The sequence below is a fragment of the Macaca thibetana genome, chromosome 12, assembly GCF_024542745.1.
Source record: "Macaca thibetana thibetana isolate TM-01 chromosome 12, ASM2454274v1, whole genome shotgun sequence".
Classification (NCBI taxonomy): domain Eukaryota; kingdom Metazoa; phylum Chordata; class Mammalia; order Primates; family Cercopithecidae; genus Macaca; species Macaca thibetana.
Genome location: NC_065589.1, coordinates 96,533,269 through 96,560,275, shown reverse-complemented (window position 1 = coordinate 96,560,275; position 27,007 = coordinate 96,533,269).

The window sequence follows — 27,007 nt, the reverse complement described above, 5'->3', positions numbered from 1 at the left end:
GTATGTATACATACATACCTATGTGCGTATATGTATGTGTGTATGTAAATATAATTACATAAATATAATGTTTAACAAAAGAGCATTTTTCAATCTTAATTTTGTTTTTATCCTTAAAAATTAAATATAATAAAACAAAAAACTCCGCCATGCATGTTAAGACATTGCATTTCAAACTACTAATTGCTCCTCCCATGCAAATGGAAAGGTCACCATTTTCTTCACTGTGTTGTCTCTTCCTCCAGAAATTGTATGTTAATGTATTTCCCTAGTAATAACTCCTTATTTGCAGAGTTAGCTTTACCAGGTCAAGAATGGTTTGGTTTGGTTTAAGAAACATTAACTGAGCATCTAATAAATGTTAAATACTGACTTAGGCTATGAAAATACAAAGATTAAAAAGGCATGCTTCCCACCTGTAAGGGAACGAAGAATAATGGCCATGAGTAGAGTGCCTAGGCTATCCCTTGAGAAAAAAATTCCTTTGTCAATGCAGTCATTGTTTATCGAAGGTGGAAGAAGTGAGGATGCTCATTAAGAGTTAGAATTTTGGTGTTATCCTTTTTACCATGAAGAGTAGTAGTCTTTTGCATAAATTGGTGAATCTCTAATGAGACCATCTATTTTACTTAAACTATTTCCATGTTTTAAAATACATGTCTTCTGCAACCCATTCCCCAACAATACAGACCCATTTCTAATTTTTTCAAAAACCGTTCATACGAAAATAGGCCTTTTAACTAAGTCTCACCCTATATATACCATTCTCATTTATCTTGTGAAATCTCAGCCTTGATGTTATTGGACAGTAAAAAGGCTACAATGGGACCCCTGTCAAAAGACAATTTTCTTCCTTGAATGATAAGCAATGGAACATGTAAGAACAAAAAGCCAACTGATTAATGGCATGCTGTTTCTCTATAGTTATCTTGCCCATGTTACACAGTCATTGTATAGATTGGACTAGATCATTAAATTATGTGATGGCAATCAGCCATCTAACTTTAAAAGAGGTGGGAAAAGCCAATTTAAAAACTTAATATCTCAAGGTGATACAGTAGCCTTAGAAAACCAGCCAATTTAGAGAAAATTACCATATGTACCAACAAGAATGATGTATGTGAGCCTTAGCTAAGCATTTGTCCTTGTGCTGATGATGTTTTGAAGTCCGTAAAGAACTCTGTGCTTCTTTAATATTTGAGGACAGTGGTAAACCAGGGCATTAAACACTTGGAAAAGGAAAACACAGACTCTGGGAGGAAATATGTTCTTGTGGTGACTTTCCACTCTCTGCAACTCTACTGGGAGCATTGGAATTATGAGATGTGAAGATCAATGTTTTAATGTTCTCTTCTATGTTTGCTTCTTAGTTGTGTCTCGTATGTCTTGTGGCTTTTATTTAACGTACTTATGTATTAGATATGCATTCTACAAAACCCATAGCATGGGGTTATCATTCAAAATGGGACTGAAGGTTTTATAATACAATGGAAGCGTCCAATGTAATTATTCCTGTAATTATTACATAATTATTATTAGTAGTCAGTAGATATGAAAGAGTCTTATTGACATTTTTTAAAAGTCCAACATATGTATCCCCTTTTCATTCTTTCCCTTAAACAACATTATTTAAAGGGTGACTTTGTATAAGATATGGTAGCAGGAAGTAGAGGTTCAGAGAAAGGGAGATGTAAAAGAGCTTAGAACCCAGCGGGAAACAGAATCCATAATTACAGGTGACTTTTATAAATGCTATTCTATGGAAAATAGCACATTGGAAGAAACATGATGGGAGTGAGCACATTGAAGGGAAAACAACATAGGTCACAATCACAAAGAATGACATCATTTCATATTAAATAGTATAATGGAGCCAACTATAAGTTCTCCTAAAATAATTGAAGGATAAATTCCGATGCATACTATCTTAGTTAGCTTGGCTGATACAACAAAATACAGTAGTCTGGGTGAATTGAACAACAGACATATATTTATCATAGTTCTGAGGGTTGGAAAGACCAAGATCAAGATTCTGACCTTCAATAGTTTCCCATTGAAGGCCTGCTTCGTGGCTTACAGATGGTGCCTTCTCACCATGTTCTCACATGGTTGAGACAGCTTGAACTTTGGTCTCTCCTCCTGTTTTTATAAGGACACTAATCTCATTACGGGGACCTCGCTCTCATAACCTCATCTACACCTAATGGTCTCCCATAGGCCTTACCTCCAAATACCATCATATTGAGAGCTAGGGCTTCAACACACCAGTTTGGGATGGACAAAAACATTCAGTCCATAACACATACCTTATCATCTCAGACAAATCTATCTCATTTTTTTCAGTGATGATTTCATTATACACAAAATGATTACTTTTTCCACACTCTTAACTATACACTTGAAACTACACTGAATGCTTATCACCATATATTTATGTTGAATTAACGGATGTCAGAGAAGTTTCCAAGCAGTTTTTAGGTTTAGTTAACATTTTATTTCCCATTGAGTCAGGCACACCGGCCCCAAGATCATCCAAACTGATAGCCATCCAAATTGTTTTCTTGTGGTGATGAGTAGCAATTTGATTCTGGCTCAACTGTAGAAGTACTATTTAGTGGAACCTAAGCAAATGTGTCTGTAAATGGTATGATTTTTTTGAATTGTTTTGGCATTCTAAAGGACTCATAAGCTATGATTTATTTTTCTCCTTTACACTGAAAAAAAAAATCCTTTACAGAATTTCTGTCTGCTGACCTCAAGTAGTTGTTAACAGACTCAAGATCACAGAAACTCTTTTTTCTAAAATTACAAAGAACCCAAGATTCGGAAGACAGACCAAATACTGGATGGTTCTAATTTGATGCTGCAGAGAAAGAGATAGGAGGTCACACATTTTTCTTTGAGCTACATTATTAAAACCTAACTATCTTTATGTAGATACTTTCACAAAATAACTTTTAATTGATTCGTGAGATTGTGAATGTAACACACTTTCATTTATACCATTTGCTTTAATTGAATTACATTAAGTGAATTTTTGGACTAATGATAACACTGATAATAACAGTAATAACATTATTCAAAACTGGCAAAGCCTTTTCACTATGTGTCAACTATTCTGCTAAGTCTGTTACACTATTATCTCACTTAGCCCTAACAATCGTCTTCTTCACTTCACTGAGGCAGCTAAGCAATTTGTCTTAGATTATAGTTGGTGAAAAGAGAATGGGGCCTGCATTGAACACAGGCAATCTGACATCACAGATAATCGTAACCATCATGCCACAGTAGTTGATAACTGACTCAAAATCACAGCTGCTTTTTTTCTTCAAACTGAAGAGAATCAAGACCTAGAACACAAACCAAACACAGTCTAAACATAGACTTATAAGTCTAAGGATGGCTCTCATACCATCGCCCCACGGTTTTGCTTTTACAATTTTGACATTCCTCTTTAGAGAAAGAACACAAACTTGTGAATATGTGAATATATATTTAGAGTAAAAAAGTACATCCAAATGCCATTTTCATAAAAAGCAGTTGAAGATGGTAGCCAACACAAAATCCTGAAAAATAATAGTTATGTGTCACTTAATGATGGGGATATGTTCTGAGACATGCTTCCTTCAGTAAATTGGTCATTGTGAGACCATCTTAGAGTATACTTAGACAAACCTAGGTTGTGTAGCCTACCACACACTTAGGCTATATGGTACAACCTATTGCTCCTAGGCTACAATCCTATACAGCATGTTACAATACTGAGTACTGTAGGCAATTGTAACACAATGGCATTTGTGTCCTTAAGCTTATCTAAACATAGAAAAGGTGATGTGTTGCATTGCTACAGTACTATGGTACAATGTCACTAAGTGATAGAAATTTCTCAGCTCCATTATAATCATATGGGAGCACGATCCTATATGTGGTCCATCATTGATCATAACCTCATTGTGGGGCACTAGACTGTATCTTCTTTTTTCCTTACTTTTTTTTGTCTCTTTATACTTTCTTTGATCATCTCTCCATATAATTTTTACATAATACTCATTTTCTATCAATGAAGAAGTAATTAGAATTTTCTCCTAGTATATTTAATTCTTTTTTTTCCCTAATTGCTACTTTAGGAAAGTTACTGTCAGGCTCACAGCTCACTGTTGGTAAGGGCATGGGAATTTTTAGGATTGTTGTTAAACGTGAGGAAACTTCTTTCAAAGCCCTCTTTAAAAAAAAAAATTACAGCACACACACACATACATATGTACACATACACACACATATATACATGCACACACATATATACACACGCACAAACATGTATACATACATACACATATATATGTTACATATATTTTTGTGTGTGCAAATATATATATACACACACATATATATATGGTGTTAAGTTTAAGGAAAACTTCCTTCAGACCAGCTTTTGATTTAGAACATTCTGAACCTTGTTCCTTTTCTACTACTTATAGTCTTCCAGTGCCAGGGCACCATAGCCCATGATCATTTTGCAGGGTGATCTCTGAGCATACACCTTGGGTGGGTCTGGCTGCATGGAGAGTAGGTACAGAGGGTGGTGAAGCACACCTGGCCATCCTTCATTAGGTCGACTAGCAGAAACCAAACACAGGTGTATATGGTAGTAAGATTTAGCAAATAAAAATACAGGATGCCCAGTTAAATTTGCATTTCAGATGAACAACAAACAATATTTTCTGGATACACTTACACTTAAAAATTATCCATTGTTCATCCAAAATTCAAATTGAACTGATGTCCTGAATTTTATCTGTCAACCATGCAGAAGCATCTGTGAAACACAAAAGTATTTAATATAAACCACTAAACTGAACGTAATGTATCACCAACTAAACCTCCTCAGAATAAAATCCCCAAATGGGATCTGGATACTCTAACCCCGCTGGACCAGATAAGGGCCATGCAGAGTAAATCAAAGAGGAAATAGGCAGGAGTTTCAGTCAATTACAGTTAAAATATTTCACTTTTGCAAATTTATGACCATGTATGCAAAAATAGGGACGACACAAACACATTGCCAGGGCCACTACCAGTACCCGGGATCCATGCAAGTGAAGAACCCTAAAGCTTAGCCTGATCAGCCTTGAAGTTAGTCTGCCTACTTCACTGGATCTATAAAAGACCACAGCATATGGGCCTATGTCAAAGTACTGACCATGCACCAAAACTTCCTCAAAAGTTCTATCAGTACAACTTCTGAATTCTAAATTATTTCCTCTCTGATCATTCGTGTAATGAGACTGTAGTACGCTAGCTCATGCTTATTTGATTGTAATTAAAAACTTGGTGATTTTTTGATTCCCAACTTGGTATCCACATGTATATCTATGTATATACTGTATTTTTTTCACAACTAGATTTTAAATTCCTCCAGTGCGTTGTGAAGGCTTTGCCCCCTCCTGATATACTTCTTGGAGTTATCCAAATAGGACCTAAGTGGCAGCAAGGGAGCAAAAAGATTTAGTAAAATAATGTATTGGTGTTCTTTTTGAATAATTAGACAGTAGTATAATTTACAGATGTAATATGACTTTTTGTTTAGGAAACTTCCTGAGTGTCTCTTTAGATGTTTAAAATAAGCCCATCTCCGTATGATGTTAGGGAAGAAGGCAATACAAACAGAAGGACAAATAATTGTGTGTAATCGTAGGAAAAGAATGTTTCTACAAGCAACCCAGGACAGAGTATAAGAGAGGAGGAAGCAGAAGATGTCTCAAAGATCTGAATGAGAAGGGAGGGCCCAAGTTTCACAGGAAGAGGCCAGAGTTCTGCAGAAAAATATGGTCAGTTATATGTTTTCCAAGGTGTGGAATAGTAGATCTTCTTCACTTCTTAGTATGGCAGTGCCTAATACTGAATTTTAAGGATTTGTTTCACACTAGTAAGTTCTGATAATTCTTTTCTAATTCAGCAGTCTTCAGTCAACATCTATTGCACACAACACATTTGATCTAGTAGGTACTTTGGAAGAATTAGAGGATGGGCAGTCTACTATGTGGCAAGATGGAGCAGTCAAATAGCAAGATCTGGATTTAGTTGCAATGTAGCTACCTTCCCTAAAGCAGGCTAATTTTGATCAGTAATTTGGTCCAAAGGCCCATAGAAATCCATGGGAAAATTGATTGAGGCTGTATAATATATGAAATGCTGATCTGGAGCCATAGGTTTTGAATATCTTTTTATATATATATATATATAAAAGGAACTGAAAGTGGAAACAACATGCAGATACTATCAAAGTGGACAACAGTTAGCAGTCTACGCCTGCTGACTTAGCATCTGTCTGTCCTTCCTCTCACCTGCTTTACCTTCTAGCACACTGGTTTATTTTTGTATTTTATCTCTTACCCATCCATTACTTGGGCAAGGCCGGAAGAGAAAGGTCTTTCCTAGCTCATAACACTTCGAGCCATGTCTACCACACACTGCATTTTATTCCCAACACTGTTCAGAAACTCTTGTTTCCTTGCTGCCCTTTATTTATAGACCATCTAGCTACATTCCCAACACAGGTAAAATGTCAGGCAATGTAAACCATATTTCCCTGCAGCCCTTTGGCCATAACATTATAAAGAAAGCACCTTTAATTTATCATGTCCTCCTTGAGTGCCCACAGCTGTTTCACTTAGGAGAGCCCAGCATCCTTCTGTGGCGAGCTTGGAGCAATTTGACAAAACTAAACCAACGGGTTGCATGGGGTGACCTCTAAGATCCCTTCCAGCCTAGAATTCTGTGCTGCTAGGACTCCATCCTCCACAGATAAATGTTCAGCTGAGTGCAGAGAAAAGAGCCATGCTTTACTATTATCTGATATTAAGGGCAAGACCACTTGGCAGTTTGCTTAATTCCTGGCTAAATATTTGTCAACATAAGCTGTAATATATGCTAGCTTATAGTTACCTAAAACTAAAATTAAATGTCTAGAAAAGTCTATTGTGGTATTTAGTCTCTATCCATATACTTTCTTGAGGAGTTTTAACTGAAGAGGTAAGGGCTAGGGTAAAGGCGATATGTGCAGGGGGTTCTTAAAAGCATTATTTGACACCTCGTGAAAAAGAACTTGAAAAAAATAAATATATTCCTAGGGATATTTTTATATTTATTGCACTTAATTTAACAAATTATTGCGGGAAACACATAGACAGCATTTTTCCAGTAAAATTATTATACTTAAATGAACTTTTGACAATGTATTAATTACAAGGACATGACCACATTTATTCTGCTGATCCAGTAATTACACACATTAAAGAAATATTTATCCACAAACCATGCAGTGTACTTCAAAACAGCATTTATTGCCAAATTACATTTCCTGGATATCTGTGCCTGATTTCCAGTTACTAGTAATTTTTTAATTTTAAGAGAAAGGGAGAAGTCATGAGAAATTTGAAAAATCTTGTATAAACAAATGCTTATTGATTTAAAAAATTGAAATGCAGATCTTTTTAATCATAGACCACTTCTACTTGGAAAAATAGTTCTGAGGCAACTAACATCATGTGTTTCAGATGGAAAAGGCATAACAGTAATCACAATATTTCAAGCTCTTTCCTTCTTTCCTATCTCTAGTTATGAATAAAAACACAGCCTAAATTTTAAACTAAAATGTGACTTCATACTAGATAATGATCGGAGAAAATTTTATATAATTTGCAGTTGTCTGGAAGATTCAAATATACAGTTTATTCCAGAAAGTTTGAAAACTTTTATGAAATCTTAGCAATTGTTTACAAAACAATTGGACTAGTTCTACACCTGTAGCAAACCATAGATACAAACATGCTCATCTTCACTTTGAATGTTATAAAGCACAGTGGGAGAAGGAAGGAAAAGAAGCCTTTTTAAATTAAGGTTCTAAAGTTAGAGGCATAATGAATTGTGAAGAACTGGTGGTTGAACTCAACCACAGGGACTGTTTCTTTCTCAGTAGCATACTTTATTAAGCTTACCAAAGAATGAAAACATTTCTATTATGATATTTGAAGATCCGATATTACATTCACTTCCTTATGTCTTTGGAAAAGTTCCTATTAACTGAACATTTCAAACATGACACTTAAGTGATGCCCTAACCCCTTGGATAATTGGATGAAATAGCAAGATCTACATTGATTTTAAATTTTATATGAAAGGAAAACCTACAATCTTTTCTTGTTCCTTCTTCAGGTGAAAAAGGAGGAAATATTATCAAATACTTAGTACCTTACGTGAAAATAATAATTAAAAGCCTAGAAAGAACAATAAAAAACTATGTTTTATTGAATGCCTTCTTTGAGCTAGCATTTTTTATATATTAGGTCATATAGTCCTCACAACTTTCTAAAAATGGGGTTAATTGCAAAATACACATCTAGATAAGAAGGTTGAAACTAGTATAATGTAGGTCATGAGTTGATCAAGTCCAAAGGTATCCTCTAAATAGTAGAAAAGCTCCAACATACTGGTTTTTGACCACATTCAAAGTTTTCAGAAATTAAAACATATCATCAAGTTGATGCCACAATGTGGCAGTGTATCTACTCCTCCTACATTACTGTGCCAATTCCCAAAAGCAAATGGTACATCTTAGTACTGATGAAGTAGAGGAGAGCGCTTCCTCAAATACCTAGAAGAGACAGGCATGAAAATTGTTAGATGATAAAGGTCATCACCAGTGATCACGCACCTTTGCATAGTGCCTCAGACACAATCAAATGCACTCAAGTCTATAATATCACCTTATTCATTTTCAGTGGGACCACATCAGAACTTGGCAGAACACAGATCAATGAGATGGTTACAAGGCCTAAACACAGAGCAGGAAACCTAACTTTTGATTGTGTGTCTGCTGTAGGAACACAGATAAATTTGGGCTGAATTAAATCTATAATAATTTTTAGCTCTAAATTCAACAAAGATATTTCTTAAATTATAAAACTGCTTAAATAGACATATGCATGTCTTTTGAAAACTTACTTGTAGATATAAAAGTACTACATGCTTTAAGCTGCATAAACAATTCCTACTATAAAATTTAAAATATTGCTCTTATTAAAACACAGAAGTAGGTTATTATAAAAGTATGTTTTAAACATATTTTTCGGCATAAAGTAGGGAATATTGTTCTTGCCTTGGGGAGAACAAAGTAGGATAACAAAAGAAAAAAGTAATAGGACTTTCATAACCCAAACTATATTTATTAAGGTTAGAACATTCTGCTCCCCACCAAATCTAATTAGAATACCCTTATTGTAATTCTGCCTGAGTTACTACATAACCTGTTCCTATTGTTGTCAGTGATTGAGAAATAATACAAATTAAAGTGCATTAGATCAAATAGATAAATATAGGTATGACTAAAAAGGCAAATGAAAGATTGATATGAATTATCCTCATTTATTTTTTAAATTCTTCATTTTGATAGCCTACCTTTCTGAAAAATTACATATAGAGAAATAAAGAAAAAACAAGAGCTTAAAATGTATTTTAAACTTTTCGTGCAACTAATTATGTATTTGTTGTTTCTGAGTCACAACTACTGATATTTTTGGCTTCCAGAGCATTCTATGAAAAATGTAGTGATAAATGTTTTGCTTTGACTTCATACACCAAAGCCTTCACTATCTGGCCAAAAATCTATTTTCGTGGGTTTTGTGGTTATGGCAATTAGGCTTCCACATTTGGCTATGTCCCAAGAGTCAGAGAATCTGGCCATTAGAAAATAATACTCCCAGCATAGAATCCTACTTCTGTGCAATTAGATTAAAAAGATATGCTTTCCTCTTAAAAAAAAAAAAAAAAGTGTTAACTCATGAAACTCTCAATCAAGGAGTCCTCCTTTCTAGCGTTTATTTCTCAACATCCATCACAACCCACAACCAAGGTGAGTGTAGACTAAGAACAACAGGACTTCAATAAGTATTTGATCACTGATTACATGCTACATGAACAGACACAGAAAACAAAATACATTAATATATGTTTAAAATATGACAAACTTCAACACTCATTCTTGTTAAAAAAAAAAAAACTATGAAATACTAGGTTAATTTGTTTTTGTCTGAAATCCACAGTCAACACCATATTTATTGGTGAAACTCCAAAGCAAAATTAAATGGGTTTATTATATGAGTACCATTTCTAAACATTGCTTTAGGAATTCTGGTCACAGGAAAAAATCATGCGATGTAAATAAGAAGTAAAAATGTTGGAAAGAATGATGAAAATGTGTGTTTTCTTTCAAAAATTTTTCTCCACATCAACAATAACTATTGAAGTGGTAATAGCAGGAAAAAAAATGCGACCACCATAGAAATTCTTTTCAAATAAATAAAATTATTCTAAGAATAACTCTAAAAATGTTTGAAAAAGGCCAATGTATTTTTTAAAAATTTCTGTAAAATACTAGGTATATTTTAGTAGGTACCATAGAACATAGAATCCAGATTTTCCTAAACCTTAAAAAATTAAATGTGTAAAAAAAAAAAATCACAATTCTTCTTGAGATTTATAAGTTCAATATCAAAAAAGTAAAATCTTAATGGGCCTATTTTGTAGATATTGACAAAACAATTCTAAAATACATAAGGAAGCAAGTAAAATGTGTGTGTGCATGTTGGGCATTTGGTCCAGTGTAAAGAGGTATGTACCCTATACAGCTAAGGTAATTATAACAGTGAAGTAACAAATCAAAAATCAAAAGACAGATTGTTTGCCTTTAAGTCCTAAAGAATGCTAAAGAGACAAAGTTAGCTTTTCACATTTGAAATATTGGAAACTCTAACAAAAATACCGAGAATTAAGTATTAACTGATAACTAACTACTTTTATCCAATTCTTTACTTTATTAAATAAACAGAATTCTCTAACAACGGTTTCATAAAAGAACAAAATAATAATAATAATGAGACGGAAGAGTTCCCTTGACCCCTTTGTGGGACTCATGAAGGGGTGGCTCGCTTATTCAGCCAGCAGCTTTCAAACCCCTTGCAGGAGGGGAAGCATGTAGGTGAGCGGGTGCAGAGGCCGGAACAAGTGCTTCTGGGCGCGGGCAGGATTAGAGCTCTGTGCGGCTCTGTGGCAGCATCTAGGAGTTGCCTGAGACCCTTGGAGCCCCAGAGGGCATGCGTTACAATCAGTGCTTTTTTTAGCATTTGCCATCTGTGGACAGTTAGGTATTAACCAGCTCAATGGAGTGTTAGGATGACAGCAGTGGGTGAATGTGGAGGACTTTACTGAGCAGTAGAAGTGGCTCTCAGTAGGAAGTGGGGCAGGAAAGGGAGTGACATGGTAGGAAAATCTTCTCCTGGAGTCTAGCTGCCCGACTGAACTCTCTGACCACAGTCCCCAATGTCTAGCTGCTGCTTCTCCTCTTGATGTTCAGACTTTTTTCTCTTCTATGTGTGTGACTACTGAGTCTGGGTTTTGGGGTTCTTATGGGCACAGTATAGGGGCGGGGTGGGCCAAAAGGTAAGATTTGGGTGAGAAAACAGGGATTGAACTCACTTTGGGCCATGGGTCCAGGCTTGAGGGTGGAGCCCTCACCAGGCACCTCGCCCCCTTCTACCCGGTATTTCCCTGGCTTTCTATGTCAATAATAATGGCATAGACTAGAAGAAAAGAAATACTGGAATATTGAGAGTTGTTATGCCACTCTTAGATTACAGATAAGATTATCTTTACTTTCTTCTTTATATAACTGTTGCATTTTACAAATATTTTTCAACAATAATGTGCATTATATATAATTTTTATTTTTTAGAAAAAGCTATCTTGAAAATATCCTTTCCAAATTTACCTTACCCAACCAAGTCTGCCACATTCTGGCATTTACTATGGGTCAAATGTTATTCTAAGTAATTTAACAAAATTAACTCGTTTTATATAATAATGCCAACTACAGTTTGGAAAACCTAGGTAGCATTTCCTCTAAGCTAGGTGGTAAAACAAGAATATGATCCTAAGCAATTTTTCTCTAGAGGTCAAACTTGAGCAAGATCTAACCAATGACATTAGCTTGAAGGTTGCATCAGGTATTCTGACTCAGTTTATGGCATTTGCACACATAATAAAGTTAACAGAGATAATTTCATTGCTTTACTTTCAGTGCATTGTGAATACTTCTGTTCATGTACATCTAGTTAAGTAGATGTACTGAGTCTATTTTTTTTAACTAAATTACCTAAATACTCAAATAATTTCCAAGTAGGATAGAATATGGAAACATTGATCTCTAAGCATATTTAAGTATGTATGCTTTTTTGCTTTGTATTTTACATGCTATAAAAAGGCTATAGTTTTTGGTCATGATAATAAAACTGCTCATATTTGACACATTAAGAAGGTGACAGCCAGAGGTGCACAGCCGCAGAAAGGCATGATATGTGTACCATGAGTTCTGCTAGGCTGCTCACATGCTATAGTTACTAGGCCATTCTTGAGTGTCCAAGCCCTAATTACTCTGTGAAATCGAAGTTAGTGCTGGGTGCGGTGGCTCACACCTATAATCCCAGCAATTTGGGAGGTCGAGGCAGGCAAATCACCTGAGGTTGGGAGATCGAGGCCAGTCTGACCAACATGGAGAAACCCCATCTCTATTAAAAATACAAAATTAGCTGGCCGTGGTGGCACATGCCTGTAATCTCACCTACTCGGGAGGCTGAGGCAGGAGAATCGCTTGAACCCAGGAGGCAGAGGTTGCAGTGAGCCAAGAGTATGCCATTGCATGCCAGCCTGGGCAGCAAGAGTGAAACTCCATCTCAAAAACAAAACAAAACAAGCCAAAAAAAAAAAAAAAAGCAAAAAAAAAAAGAAATTGAAGTTAGTTCCTTTGACTAAAAATAATTGTAAGTGGTTGAAGTATCCTAACAGCAGTAGTGACTAAGAAAAGGAAACTCGGTGTGTGCTGGGTTTTCGTTGGTTTATTTGTTTTTCCAAGTAAAAAGAGTAGCCTTGTCCTAAAGACACGGTTGTCATTTTCTTTGGTCTCTGGACCAAAATTCTTAAAACTTTTTAAGGATCCTAAAGAGTATTTACAGCTATGGCTGGTTAAATCTGGTGGTTTCCTGGGCTTCATTTCTTTGTGTTGGGAGAATAAGTTATACAAGCTTTTAAAAGTCCAATCTGAGAGCCATTTTGAAAACTTCCAGAGAGAATTTATGGCTGTAGTAATTTCAGTATCTTAAGTTTATTACCCCATGGGTTAATCTTTGAGATTTTTATGATCGTGAAGGGGGAGCTGGTCAGTTCAAATTGTGAAAGACTTTGAAATAGGCACAAAAGATCACTGGATGTCATGATGAATGCACCACTCTAGACCATCTGACCTTCCATTGTGTCTGAATCATTTTACAATTTAGTGAATTGTAGAAAACAAATAACAATACAAATGATTCTTGTACATGAAAATGCAAACAGATTTTGTCTAGTGGAATGCAATTGATTGTTGCCCTGTAGATACCTGATCAATACCCTGTGCATATTGATCAGTTTCAAATCTATTTGTAAATTTATTTCAGCATTCCTCATTGGTACTTATTCTTCCTCTCTCTCCACATGTAATACACACATGTATATATGCATATAATGCATTCTTTGAATCCTTTGTATTGTTTTTGTATGTATATATCTTTGTATGTATATAATGTCTTCTTTGAAATTTATTTTTAATCAGTTATAATATCGTACTAATTATCTCATTGATCAGTTAAAATCTTGGATATGTAGTGATTAAAAAATAAACTACTTCAGAGATCATTTGCTCAGACAACAGTAGGAGGCAGGAAGGAATGAGATGCATTCCAGAAGAAGAAACGACATGTGTAAAATCCCCATAGTAGAGACAGCAAGACCTGCTGAAGAAACTGACAGAAGGGCAGGTATATGGGACAGATAGTATGAGATAAGACTAGGGAGGGTAGACAGGATTCTAGCTTGCTGGAAATTTCAGGCCATATTGAAAAGTTTCATTTCTATTTTTATCTCAAAAGAAATGGAATTCCATTAAAGTGCTTTAAGGTGGGTAAAGGGAAATGGATTTTAGACACTTAGATGTGATTTCAAAAAGATAGTCTTATGCATTATGAAGAATGAATTGGAGAAGAGATTGTAGAAGCAGACTGCTGTAGTTCAAGTGAGATATTATAGAAGCTTAAAAAAAGTGTTGGCCTTGGAGTGGCAGAGAAATGGATCAATTTGAGAGATATTTTCTAAAGCAAAGACTTATCTATTCATCAATCCACTGATGAATAAGAAATATTCTATCATTTCAAATATAAAATTAACATAAAATTTTCTTTTGGATGTGCATTTGAGTCACTGTTAGTTTGCTTGATAGAGTAGTGACAAGAAGGAAAGAGAGATGGAAGCATTTGACAAATCACTAACGACAGGCAGCATTTGTGGCGGATGAGTTTTTGAACAAGGATTGAGGCAGAGTTGCAGGTTGCTGACAATTGACCAGAATAAAAAAAAAAAAAAAAAAAAAAAAAAAAAACATTTACCAGAATGTAGGAAGGATGTGATTGCTTTATTATTTTCTAATAATTATGTGTGTATAAATGTGTGTGTGTGTGTGTGTGTGTGTGTGTGTCTGTGTGAGTGTCTGAGAGGATATAGTGTTGACATTAGTAGAACCTCTAGTCAGTCACAGAGATATAAAACAGGCTCCAGTTTCATGTAATTGAAGAAGGTGAAGCTGGGAAAGTTGTGTTTCTGTCATAAGCACAGCTTTACCTGTCTCAAAGGAACTTGACAAAGGACTGCAGCTGCCAGCTTCCTTCATCTCCACCACAATCACTTTGAATCATCATTGAAAATAAATATTTAAGAAGTCACAAATGTATCTTTTTAGAAAGAGAAATCTTGAAAATTTTATCCCATATGCAGAAGATACTTTCATTCTAGTTTCTAATACCTCCATGCAAGAGGCTTCTTTGGCATTTCTAGAGTGTTCCCTACACATGTCAAGAGAAACAAAACAAAATGAAACCAAAGCACACAGTTTGGGTTTAGAGGATTGAGTTTATTGCATTAGGGGAATGGCAATGAACATAAGAAATACTTTATTTAAACTGGCATGCTTCTTGTTTGGAGTATTTTAAGAACCCTGTGTCTACAGAGTTAAGAAAACAAAAACGCACTTAGATGTCTGAGATCCCAAGCCTTTAAAAATGGTCTTTTAAAGAAATCTGTGATAACCTTTATAAAACAGCATGTTAGCACCACCATGGACTGCTTATTATTCACCAAAGGAAAAAGGTATCTCTGTAATTGTGAAATCAGGCAGATACCATCTTAATTAAATGGTCATTCAACCTCCCCAATAACGGGACCAACTGACATTGATTCCTTTCATTGATGGACTGAGAACACATCATCTAAGTAGTAGTTCAGCCAAAAATGTTTGACTCTAAACATGAGGAAACAATCTAATGAATCTAAATTGAGAGATCTTGGAGCCTTAAAATGGCAGTTTATTAATTTTAAAATACTGGAGAACCAATACACACAACATGTGACCCTTGGTTGCATCCTGATAAAAAGCAAAATGAAAACACAAAGAAACAACAAAACAAGTTACAGAGGACATTATTACAATAATGGAGGGAAACTGAGAGTGGAATGCACATGAGGTAGCAGAATTGGATCAATGTTAAATTTCCTGAATATTTTAGTGTATGTGGTTATATAGACGAATATTCTTGTTCTTAGGCAATCCATGCTCAGGTATTTTAGGATGAAACAAGAGATTGAAGGGGAGGTTGATATGGCAACATGGTAATAATTAAATAAATTCACTGAAGAGTTTACATATGTCTGTTGTACTATTCTTTCAACTTCCCTAAGGGTATCATTTTTCTTGAATAATGACTTGGGAAAATAAAATTATTAAAAATTAAAAATCCATTGTGTGTTTAGTGCATGGTTGTTTTCAAATAAAAATCACTGCTATGCGATTTTATATAGTTTTAGGTGCCTTGTTTAGTCTCAAACAAACCTGAAAGTTACACGATCATTTCATTATAAATGAAGAAATAGAAACTCAAAGCAACAAGAGCTGTAAGTCAATTCCTCATTTCCTGACTCCAATGGCATCGGTGGGCATGCTTTTCAGAAGGAAGGCTATTGTTTGGCAACTACCCTCAAAAGCACTTCTTTGACCTCTTTCAAGACCCACATGAGAGAAATTATCATTCTAGAACTGGGCATCTGAAAACCAGAGAATGCCCTCAGAGAAAGAAAATTATTTATTTCCATGTCTTCATCTAATCCCTAGTCCATAATTTTTACTATTTTTAAGGCAGTATTCCTTAAAGCTCTTCTTACATAAACAATAAATATCTTTCTCTCAACATTTGCCTCATTGCCTCCACAGAATCCTTACTAGCAATTTTCCTTGAAGTTCTCAACTTCATGTTTCCTAGTGAGTTTATCTACTAAAATATCAAACAACTCTTTTTCCAGTTTAAACTTCACTGTGGCCTATCTAATTGATTTTTCAAATGCAGCTAACAGCTATGTAACCTCTGGTGTACACCCTACAGTTATTATTGTGTTATCCATATAGGCCTTCCCCAGGGGGCTGCTCCAACCGCTGCTAACATTAGACTCCAACATTCTCTTTCCCAAGTATCTGCTACACAGAGCCACTGGCACTGCAGACATCAGCACTGTGCAGCTGCTGTCAGAAAGCCTTGTCCCTTTCTTCTTGCCATTTTGTAAATTTTGTTATAAACTTGGAGTATGTACAATCATCTTTTTTTTTTAAAAAAAAAAAAAAACTTCCAGCATGATACTGGTGTGCATATATGTGTTTCTTCTTTTGTTAGGACTTATTTTGAGATAAGTTTCTGAAATATAAGATAGAACACAAGTCATTTTCAAAATTTCTTTTTTTCTCCCTGTTTTTAGTGGCTGATTCAGCTTGAATATAACATAATTTTAGAATTCAAGGATATCTACATTTATCTGAAGCCCAGGTCAAATGCGCTCATTAAAAGTTAATTTGGATAAGCTGAGATGTGAGTGTGGAGACAGAGGACATCTTAAGGGAAAGAGAATAGGGCTGGCTCAAAAACAATGGCTCTGTCAGTGAAGAGTGATTCAGAGTGGAACAATAATGTGGGTCACACATATTTCTGCGGGCCCATCTCTTGTGAATTCAGGCCTGGTTCTTGAGGGAGAGGGTACAATAAATGAATGAAACCTTTTTCCCTATAATTTTCAGACACTGAGACACTTACTTAGTATCTCAGCATGGGCGGAAGCGACAGAGGCTAAAGCAAGGTTGGCAATGGCAAATGACTGAGACAGAAGTGATGGCAATAGTATCATTGCCTGCTGCAGCCATGCTTGTGATTGCAATGATCTCTTCGGGACTTGGGCTAGAGAAAATGTGTACCATTGGCACGATTCTGGCCTTAGGTAATAGCAACCTTCACTTGGCTTCTTTAGGCCTAAGTAGAAACCATTGTAGGGTTTGGTGAAATCTCTTTAGTTATTGGCAATTAGTTGGGCAATATCACAATGAGTCAGAAGAGGAAAAAAGACAAAAATATTACATTCCACATGAGGGCAGAAAAAGCTAATTCCTAGATCATGTACATACAAGGTCCCTGTGGAAAGTCAACCAATTAATTTAGAGGCAATTAGAACTTCCAGAGTTCCTATATACTGGATGGAGGGGAGAAAGGGAGAGAAACACATGGTTGGTTCCAACTCTCACCCTATTATTATTTCAAGTTGGAATATCCATAGGTACAAACGCTAAGCTTTTTCTTTTTAAAGAAAAATAAAAGCATATTTTTAATGACACCATGTTGTCATAGCCTTCAATTTCTCCTTGACTAATAATCAATAGAAATGGTACCCTCCTCTGAAGAAGTTATTAGAAATAGCACAAATTAGAAACCAGTATCAAACATCTGATATCCAGGAGATTTGGGGATAAAATGTAAAAAAATATAGAACTCAACAAGAGAAATTCAATTCATTGTCAACTGATAAATTTGGCTTAAGAAACACCAATTGCAGTGTCGCCATGCTATTTATTAATGTATTGTAGTGAATAGACAATTGAGGTAGAGACATATGAAATATCTACATCTGAGAAAAGATCAGTTGTTATTGAAATAATAATGATGGATTAGCTCTGTTCTATAAACAATAAAATCCAACTAGGCATTAACTCACACCAAGGGCCTCCTGGAGATGCAATAACTAGGTGCCTACCATCAACTTGCCAAAGATCACCAGAAACACCTGCTGATCAAACAAAGTTTAGTATATCTAAAGCAGTAGAAAAGAATGCTACCTTGACACAGAGGAAGTGTGTTTAAACAGTTGTAGTTCCTAGTCTGGATGAATTAAAGTAGGTCTTGAAGACAGGGTCTGTGTAGGATGGACCTAAGAGCTTTGGATTGTAGGCACTAAGAGATGGGTTTTGATGAGTAAACTGTTGATCTTGAAAAGCAAGCTGTTTAGTTGGTTCACATTACTATCTCCTGGACAAGTATTACTTGAAACAAGCAGCATTTTTTTTTCTATGATCCCAATAAGATAGAAACAAAAAAGTGACAGAAAAATACATTTGATTTTAGGATTATTCAAATTGAGGATAGAGACATATTTTGGTTTTAGTTTACATTGAAAACCCATGTTTGTAGTTTAAGACTCTGGGAAGGTATATATACCTTCAATTCTTTCTTAAGGGATATACATTCATTGACTTTCAATCTTCCCAATCTGGAGATGTAAACTAATTTTTAATTTAAACAAAATATTTTGTCCATTGGAAGACATAGTATTTTTGTATTTCTAAGTTTTACTTTCAAAATTTCCTTCTTTCTATCATTCCTATATTACGTTGGTGCACAAGTAATGAATGGCAAAAACTGCAATTACTTTTGCACCAACCTTATATAAAAAGAAGTGTAGGTCGGGGGCGCTGGCTCACACCTGTATTCCCAGCACTTTGGGAGGCTGAGGTGGGTGGGTCACCTGAGGTTGGGAGTTCGTGACCAGCCTGACCAACATGGAGAAACCACGACTCTACTAAAAATACAAAATTAGCCAGGCATGGTGACACATGCCTGTAATCCCAGCTACTCAGGAGGCTGAGGCAGGAGAATTGCTTGAACCCAGGAGGCAGAGGTTGCGGTGAGCCCAGATCGCACACCATTGCACTCCAGCCTAGGCAACAAGAGTGAAACTCCGTCTCAAAAAAACAACAAAAAAAGGTGTGTATACAGGTGTGTGTCTTCAGTGTTTATATTTGTATTACATATGTAGTGGATATAAAATAATATGCATATATGTGTTTGTTAACTTGCAAATATAGCTTATGCTTTCAAATACTGGGCATATATAAATAGGGAGGCATTTTTTTTTAAATAGATATGTTATTGGAATTTGATTGTTTTTCTTACAATATGTCATAAAGTTTTCACATATATGTGCCTCTATGTGTCTATAATGCCTAAGATAGTGGGAAATAATTCTTACTTCATAATTATGTTATTAGGATTAAAAGAGTTAGCATATATAAATTACTTGGAGTAAGACCAGACACATAATACATATCATATATGTGTTTAGTAAACATATTTATAGTTTTGTCATTATTATTGTTTTGTATTTTCTATAGCACCTACAGTCAAAATTTTAGACTACAAAATATTCTGTGACTATTTCAACTGGAATATTATATACATTTTTTAGACTAGTAAGATTAGTGAGAATTAACATACAAAACTACTGAATTTTCTTATCTAGGAACATAATGTATTTTCTTCATTTATTCTGGTCTTCTTTTACATTTTAAAAGATATTTTGTAGTTATTTTGATACATAATTTGCATATTTTATATATTTAGCTATTGGGGTTTGTTATTTCTTTGTATATGGACTCAAGTTTTTCTTAAACATTTTCTATGTGTACATTCTTGATATATAAGAAAGCTATCAAGTTTTATATTATCTCGTATCAGGTATCTTCTTGGACTTCCTTATTTCTTCTAGTTGTTTTTCTGTTAATTATCTCAGATTATCTAGGAAAACCATCATATCACTTAGAAATATGATGGTGCCATTTTTCTTTGCCTTTTTCTTGTCCTAATTTTTCTTCTTAATATTGTCATAAATTGAACTTCCAATCCAGTGCTCAAGAGAAGTAACAAAGGACTGAGTAACATTTATTCACGGTCTTTTCTTCATTTCTCTTCCTCCCCCAATTTAAGAATCTCATTTGTCTTCCTCCATTTACTATCACTTATATTTAATTCAAAAGCATTTTACTTTTAAAAAAAATTACTTTATCATTGTATATCAAAAAAAAATAGCCATAGCTATGTATTTACTCTTTTGTTTTTTTCTTAATTTTTCTTTTTTTCTTTGTACCTTCTTTTTTGAATTAAAAAAAAATTGCTGGAATATCACCTTTAGAATGTATTTCTGGTACAGCATGCATAGGGAAGTTTTCTAAACCATTGCATTTCTGGAAATGTCTCTCTCTTGCCCTATCATTTAATGCTAGTTTGACTGTATATAAGATCCTATGTTTAAAATCTTTTTTCCCTCTGGACTTGGAAGATATTTCCATTGAGAAGGCTGGTGCCATTCTGATCTTTGCTTATTTATTCAGATTTCATCTCATGCTTATTTCCCCATATAAAATCTGGGAAATCAATAGTCATTACTTGCAGCATTCTTTGAGGATATGAAAAATTATCCTTGCCCCTCCATGCTTTACTTTTCAACAGTAGGCATAACAAGAGAACCATATCAAAGTTCTTGTAAGTGTAAGGCAACTTAGAAGTGATGCTAATGCAGAAGTTGGCGTTCTGGAAATCAGCTGTAAGCAATAAAAAGTGCTGACTTATTTGAGTGAAACAATGGAAAGAATAGAGAGTCAAATGAGGAATCTCAAGACAATTCCACAGCTGGGGAGACAAGGGCTATTTCTTTGTGCCTGTTTTAATAGTTGATGATATTTTTTCTCCTCCATCCTATGACTATAGTAGCTATGTTTGCCTGATAAGGTAAAGAATCACCTGTAATTAGTGGCACATTATGTTTGTTTCTCCAGCAGCTCATTTTCTCCAAAGCACTTTTTTTTTTTTTTTGCATTGTTTTATCAACAGCTCTAGGAAGCAATATAGAAGCTTTCAATCTCAAACTTGATTATTTATGATACAAAAGTTTATTTTACTGAGACACTCAAGACTTTTCTCATGTGGGTGGTATAATGATTTATGTTTTTAAATATTTCCTTGAAATATCAGAGATATCTATTGATTTACAGAACTATGCACAGAATGCTACATTTGAATTTAAAGATGATCAAATATTTTGTATTTGTCCATTTTTATTTTTACAATTTTATTGTTTTTGTTATAATTATATTATACACTGATTATAAAAACAATGAAAAAAATAGATATAAAAAAGAAGAAAATAAAAATCACATATTATCTAGAAATAGGTACTACAGTATTTTGGTGTGCACATTTTCCATTCTTTCTCTAAGCCTAATTGTACTGAGACTTGAAGACGGAGATTTGTGTATCAGCAATGTTTCTCAAGACCGTGTTTGAAATGATGTTTTTCTTTATGTTCTGTTTATTTCCCTAAATATAATTTTAGTTTTGATTTAATAAGTCTTCAGATATAGTAGTATATATAGGAAAAGGACTTTGAATCTCACCTATTCTGAATCCAATTTACAAGGAAACTATAGGGTATTTCTTTTCTAGACGCATCTCTGCTTGGATGTCCTGGACCTGGTTGTGATTGAGTTTCTTTACGACCTTTCTTCTAACAAGGTGGTCCAAAGAAAAATAGCTTGGAAATTACCTGAGGGCTTGTTAGAACTGCAGAATGTGGGTCCCACCACAAAGTAACGAAATCAGAATCTACCATTTAACAATACCCCAATGTGATTTTCATACACATGAAATTTGGAGGAACGGTTATTCAGCTACAGCTTCTGTAGGACTTTCCTGGCGGATGCTCTAGCTCTCCCCAAGCTCTTAAAACACTAGTCCCTCGTTTGCCCTTTCCAACCTAGTGATGGTAATGGTTTCCATCTTTCAGTCCTCCCTCAGTTTATGTTCTCTCTTGTGGATTCCTTCAACTGTACTCATACCTCCACAAATATCTCCTTCTGTAAAGTGTATTTAGAATCCCAGAGGTGTGTGCTTTTGGTTTCCTTCCAGAAACACAACTGATCACCTCTTGATGTGTGTACCTGGGGATGCGCAGAGAGTTGGCAGGACACTGCCTTGATCTCATTCTTTTCTGAGGTCTTTCAATTCTGAATTCATAAAATTCCACTTCATCGATTCTGCCATACCTTACCTCTCAAATGCAATAAAATTTGTCTGAACTCTCTTATGGTTTAGTTGGTTTCTCTCCTGGTTTTTGTCAGTTTCAAGTCAACATAGATTAAACCATTTTCATCCAAATTCAGCTACAGTGTAAACATTTTCCTTCAGAGATAATTTTTTAGCAGATATGTCAAAATTTGTTGGGTATACTTTTTTGCTTTGATAAGATGTTTTACTTAGCCCTCATAATGAGCTCATATTATACTTTTAGGGTGAAAAAACTGAAAAAGAAGATTACATAACTTTTCCAAGATCACACAGTTGTAGATGGCAAGCCCTTTTGGTTCTAAAAGCCCTTCTCTTAACAGCAATGGTATCAGACCCACCTGCATATATTTTTGCTCATTACTTCCAGGTAAACCTTTGCTGAGAAAGTCATCTAATTTTTTAAGCAAAACATATACTAGACTCCTAATCATTTGGATAGTTTGAGCCACGATCAAATAGTCAGACCCTGTTCACCAATCTCATGTTTGCAGTCAGACAGTCATTCTACTAAAAGTTAGTTTCTCTCTTTAATGGACATTCACTCTGCTAAGGATGACAAAGTCAATTCTGTATAGCCATATATGTGGCTGTAGGTAAAAATTAATGTACCCTCAGAAATTGAGTTCTAGGCCTGTTAGTAGGAAATGGGGAAATTCTGGAATCTCATGATAAAATCTTAACTAGTCTTTCCAACCATCTGCCTACTGTATCCTATTAGAGCACCACCTCCCTTCCAGTTGCTCCCATGGTCTTCACTTTTTCATTATCCTGAATGTCTTACACCTTCCAAGGTAGGACTAGGTCACAGGACTCAGTCATAGTATTTACTGGGGCCAAGAGGAGTACTGTTTTCCTAGGATCAGAGAACACAGTCGGTGTCATATTTCATGAGCCTGCTGTCATGCTAAACCATCTACTCCAAATGACAGGAGCTGTAATCAAGCACCATCAATGATTTCACCTAAGAAAACATCTTGATCAATACCATTTAAAATCAGGACACTGCACTTTTCACATTTTGAGATGAAACACCTGAATTTCTACTGGGTGCTAGATAGTATGCTAAGTGCTTTCATATGGATTATCACATTTAAATCTAACCACGACTTGTGAGGTGGGTATTATTATTCTTTTCATTTTATAAATATGGGAATTGTCATTTTCTAATACATAAGTACTGAGCCCACCAGGTTGGCAAAGGATTTAAAAATCAGACAATGCAAATAATGAGGACAAATAGTAACTAGCGCATTTCTATCCAATGTAAATGCACGTCATACAGAGAACTATTTGACAATATTTAGGGTAGTTGTAGATGTACCTATCTTATTATCTGACAAGTATACATCTAGTTATACATCTCAAGGCAACTCTCCCACATCAAGAATATCTACTGACGACTCAGTTGTAACCATGGAAATAACCTAAATGTTCAACCCAAGGCAAATACAGTAAGTTATTCTTACCTGCAGAATATTAGAGAGAAGCTACAAAGTATAATTTAAAGTTATGGATATTGAAATGCATAAATATCAAAGTTGAGTGAAAAGGAAAATGCAAAGTGAATATACTTTATGATACCATTTATTTAGAATTTGACACCAGTAAAATCTTAACAAATATTTCTTATTTCTAACTGTATATGTAGTAAAGTATTAAAAATGTTGAATATGAAATGCTACGTACTTCTGAGGGGAAAGGAAGAAGAATGGATACCTAAGAGATACACTTAGGAATTTCACTTTGTTATTAGATCTGTGTAGTGGGTACTCATGTGTTCTGCTAAGTTAGTTTATATACTCTTCTCTAATTTTAATAAAGAAGGGAGAAAAGTAGGAAAAAATCCAAAAGCAAAAAGCAAAACAAAAACAATAGGATGCTAATAAAAAAATATGATGACACATACAAAAGAATGAATACAGGTGAAACGGGAAATCTGAGTAAAACCAGTAGGTTATACCAACACCAATATCCTGGTTGCCATGTATTAATGTGATTTTGTAAGATGTTACCACTGGAGGAAATTGGATAAAGGATATTCAGAAACTCTCTGTGTAATTTTGTAACTCTGTGAATTATCTCAATAACAGTTTTAAATTTAAAATAATAATAATAATAATAATAAACAAATTTAAAAATATAATGTTCCCACAAGTGTACCTAAGATATAATTGGCTTTTATCTTTAAATAAATTCGGCCGGGCACGGTGGCTCACTCCTGTAACCCCAGCACTTTGGGAGGCCAATGCGGGCAGATCACGAGGTCAGGACATCGAGACCATCCTGGCTAATACTGTGAAACCTTGTCTCTACTAAATACACAAAAAATTAGCCAGGCGAGGTGGCGGGCGCCTGTAGTCCCAGCTACTCGGGAGGCTGAGGCAGGAGAATGGCGTGAATCCGGGAGGCGGAGCTTGCAGTGAGTCGAGATCGTGCCACTGCACTCCGGCCTGGGCGACAGAGCGAGACTCTGTCTCAATAAATTAATTCATTCATTCATTCATTCATTCATTCATTCATTCAAAGGGATCAAGAAAATCTACATTTGTCAGCCACAAAACATTGCTTTTGCTTTTCAAGTTAATTCTTTTCTGAAAAGCACCTTTGTCCCATAGAGATAGCGAAACGGACAAAGTTCCCTTACTCCCCTTGCAGAGCTGCGATGGGGAAGTGCTGTGCTTCCGTGGCTCTGCTGCTCACACCTCTAGGGGGCGCAAGCAGAGGGGGAGGCTGTGGGGCTCCAACCCCACAGCAGCATCTAGGGGTGAATGTTTACAGCTGACGCCCCAGTGGGCTGTGTTACATACAGTGTGCTCTTTCAGTTTACCCATACATTGGAGGCTTGTGTTAACCAGATCAATCAGACTCTTTGACTTACTGCAAGGACAGAGGGCTTTCCTGTATCCTGGGTTCCTGCCTTACTGTATCAGAACCAGAAAAATCGGATCACACGTGGGCATGGAGAATGAGTGCAAGGTTTTGAGTAGAAGCAACGCTCCGCAGACCTGTGGGCCAAGGCAGAAGACGGATGGAGTGGGAAGGTGGTTTTCCCTGGAGTCAGGCTGCTCAACAGCTGAGCTCTCCTTGGTCCACCCTTGGCAGAACTCCATGTTGTACCTCCTGTCCATGGCCTGGTGGCATCCGCTGGTGTCTGTCCGTGTGTCCCTCTGTGGTGTGTCCCTCTGTGGTGTGTCCTCCCGAGGTATGTCCTCCCGCGGTGTGTCCTCCCGCGGAGTGTCCTTCTCAACATTCAGACGCTTGTGTGTTCTTCCGCTGATGTGTTCCTCTTGACATCTAGCTGCCTGTGTTTCTGCGTGCTAGAGTCCCTGGGTTTTTATAGGCACAGGATGGGGGCGTGGCGGGACAGGGTGTTCTTGGAAAATGCAACATTTGAGTCCTCACTTAGGTCCATAGGCACAGGGCCGGGGGTGGAGCGCTAGCTAGGGACCTGCCCTTCTCCTTCCAAGCACTGCCCTTCCTCCCCACCCCGTATCAATAGCATGTGTGCTAGGCTTGCTTACCAGAAAATAAAATGGTCAAATGCCTAAGAAAATCATCAAAAAGTTATTTGCCTTCTGGAAATTACAGATATAAATGTGTGATCCTTAATGAATTATTAAATACATAGAAATAATATTCTGGCTCAAAATCTTGTATATATAAGTAAGCCATCTTTGTTGGTAATTATTAATACAATTTACAGTGATTCTACATCAAAGAATCTGAATACAAAAGTTGACAACCAAACCACAGTATTTCAAGGTTGATCTCCTGCTAACTCCTAATAATCTTTGGTGACTGAAAAATGCTGAATTCCAGTCAGAATTCAAAACTTTTTAATTGGAATCTCTTATGATGTGGCCCAAAGGTTTATACATTGACATAAGTTCTATTAATATGTATTATTGCTGTACAAAGAAACTTGAGAACTGTTTATTTGAATACTTGAATTATCTTTGTTGGCTTTCACAGTTTTTGAAATCAACCAACTGTAATCAACACTTTCTTTATAGCTTGCATTGTAAAATTGTAAAACCCATCCCCCTTTAATCTAGCAGGTTATTTTGTGTCTAACTGGGTATGGGTAAGTGCCAGTGTGTAGCCAAGTGAGATCACTAAAGCTGCTGTGATGTTTAGACCCTAGGTGTGAGCTTAAGGGCAATTCAAGGAACAACAGGATTTGTGAACATTTGTATTAGTACAAAATAACTTATTCATGTAAAAAAAAAAATGTGTTTCTGTCATGTGTGAGAGCAGGAACACTCATCAGTTTCTCCCGAGCAATGTCTAGCTCATTGTAATATTTAAAAACATATATTTTTTTAATTAAATTAATGAGAACTTGTAAACACAATATTCCATAGACAGAGCTTGGAATATATTTTTTGAAATACCTTTTAAAAAGTCCTTGGAATAATTAGGCTTTCCTACTGGCAACCATGCTAATAATCTGAGGTAGATGTATAATTTCAGTGTCTTTCCACATCTCCCAACTATTTTAAGATCACCTAGTTTTAACCTGCATCTAGAGCCGTCTTGCTGGGCTAATGGAGAGTCATGTGGCACACGTCAGGGGGCAGTTAAATAGGACTGCTCCTGCTGCTTCC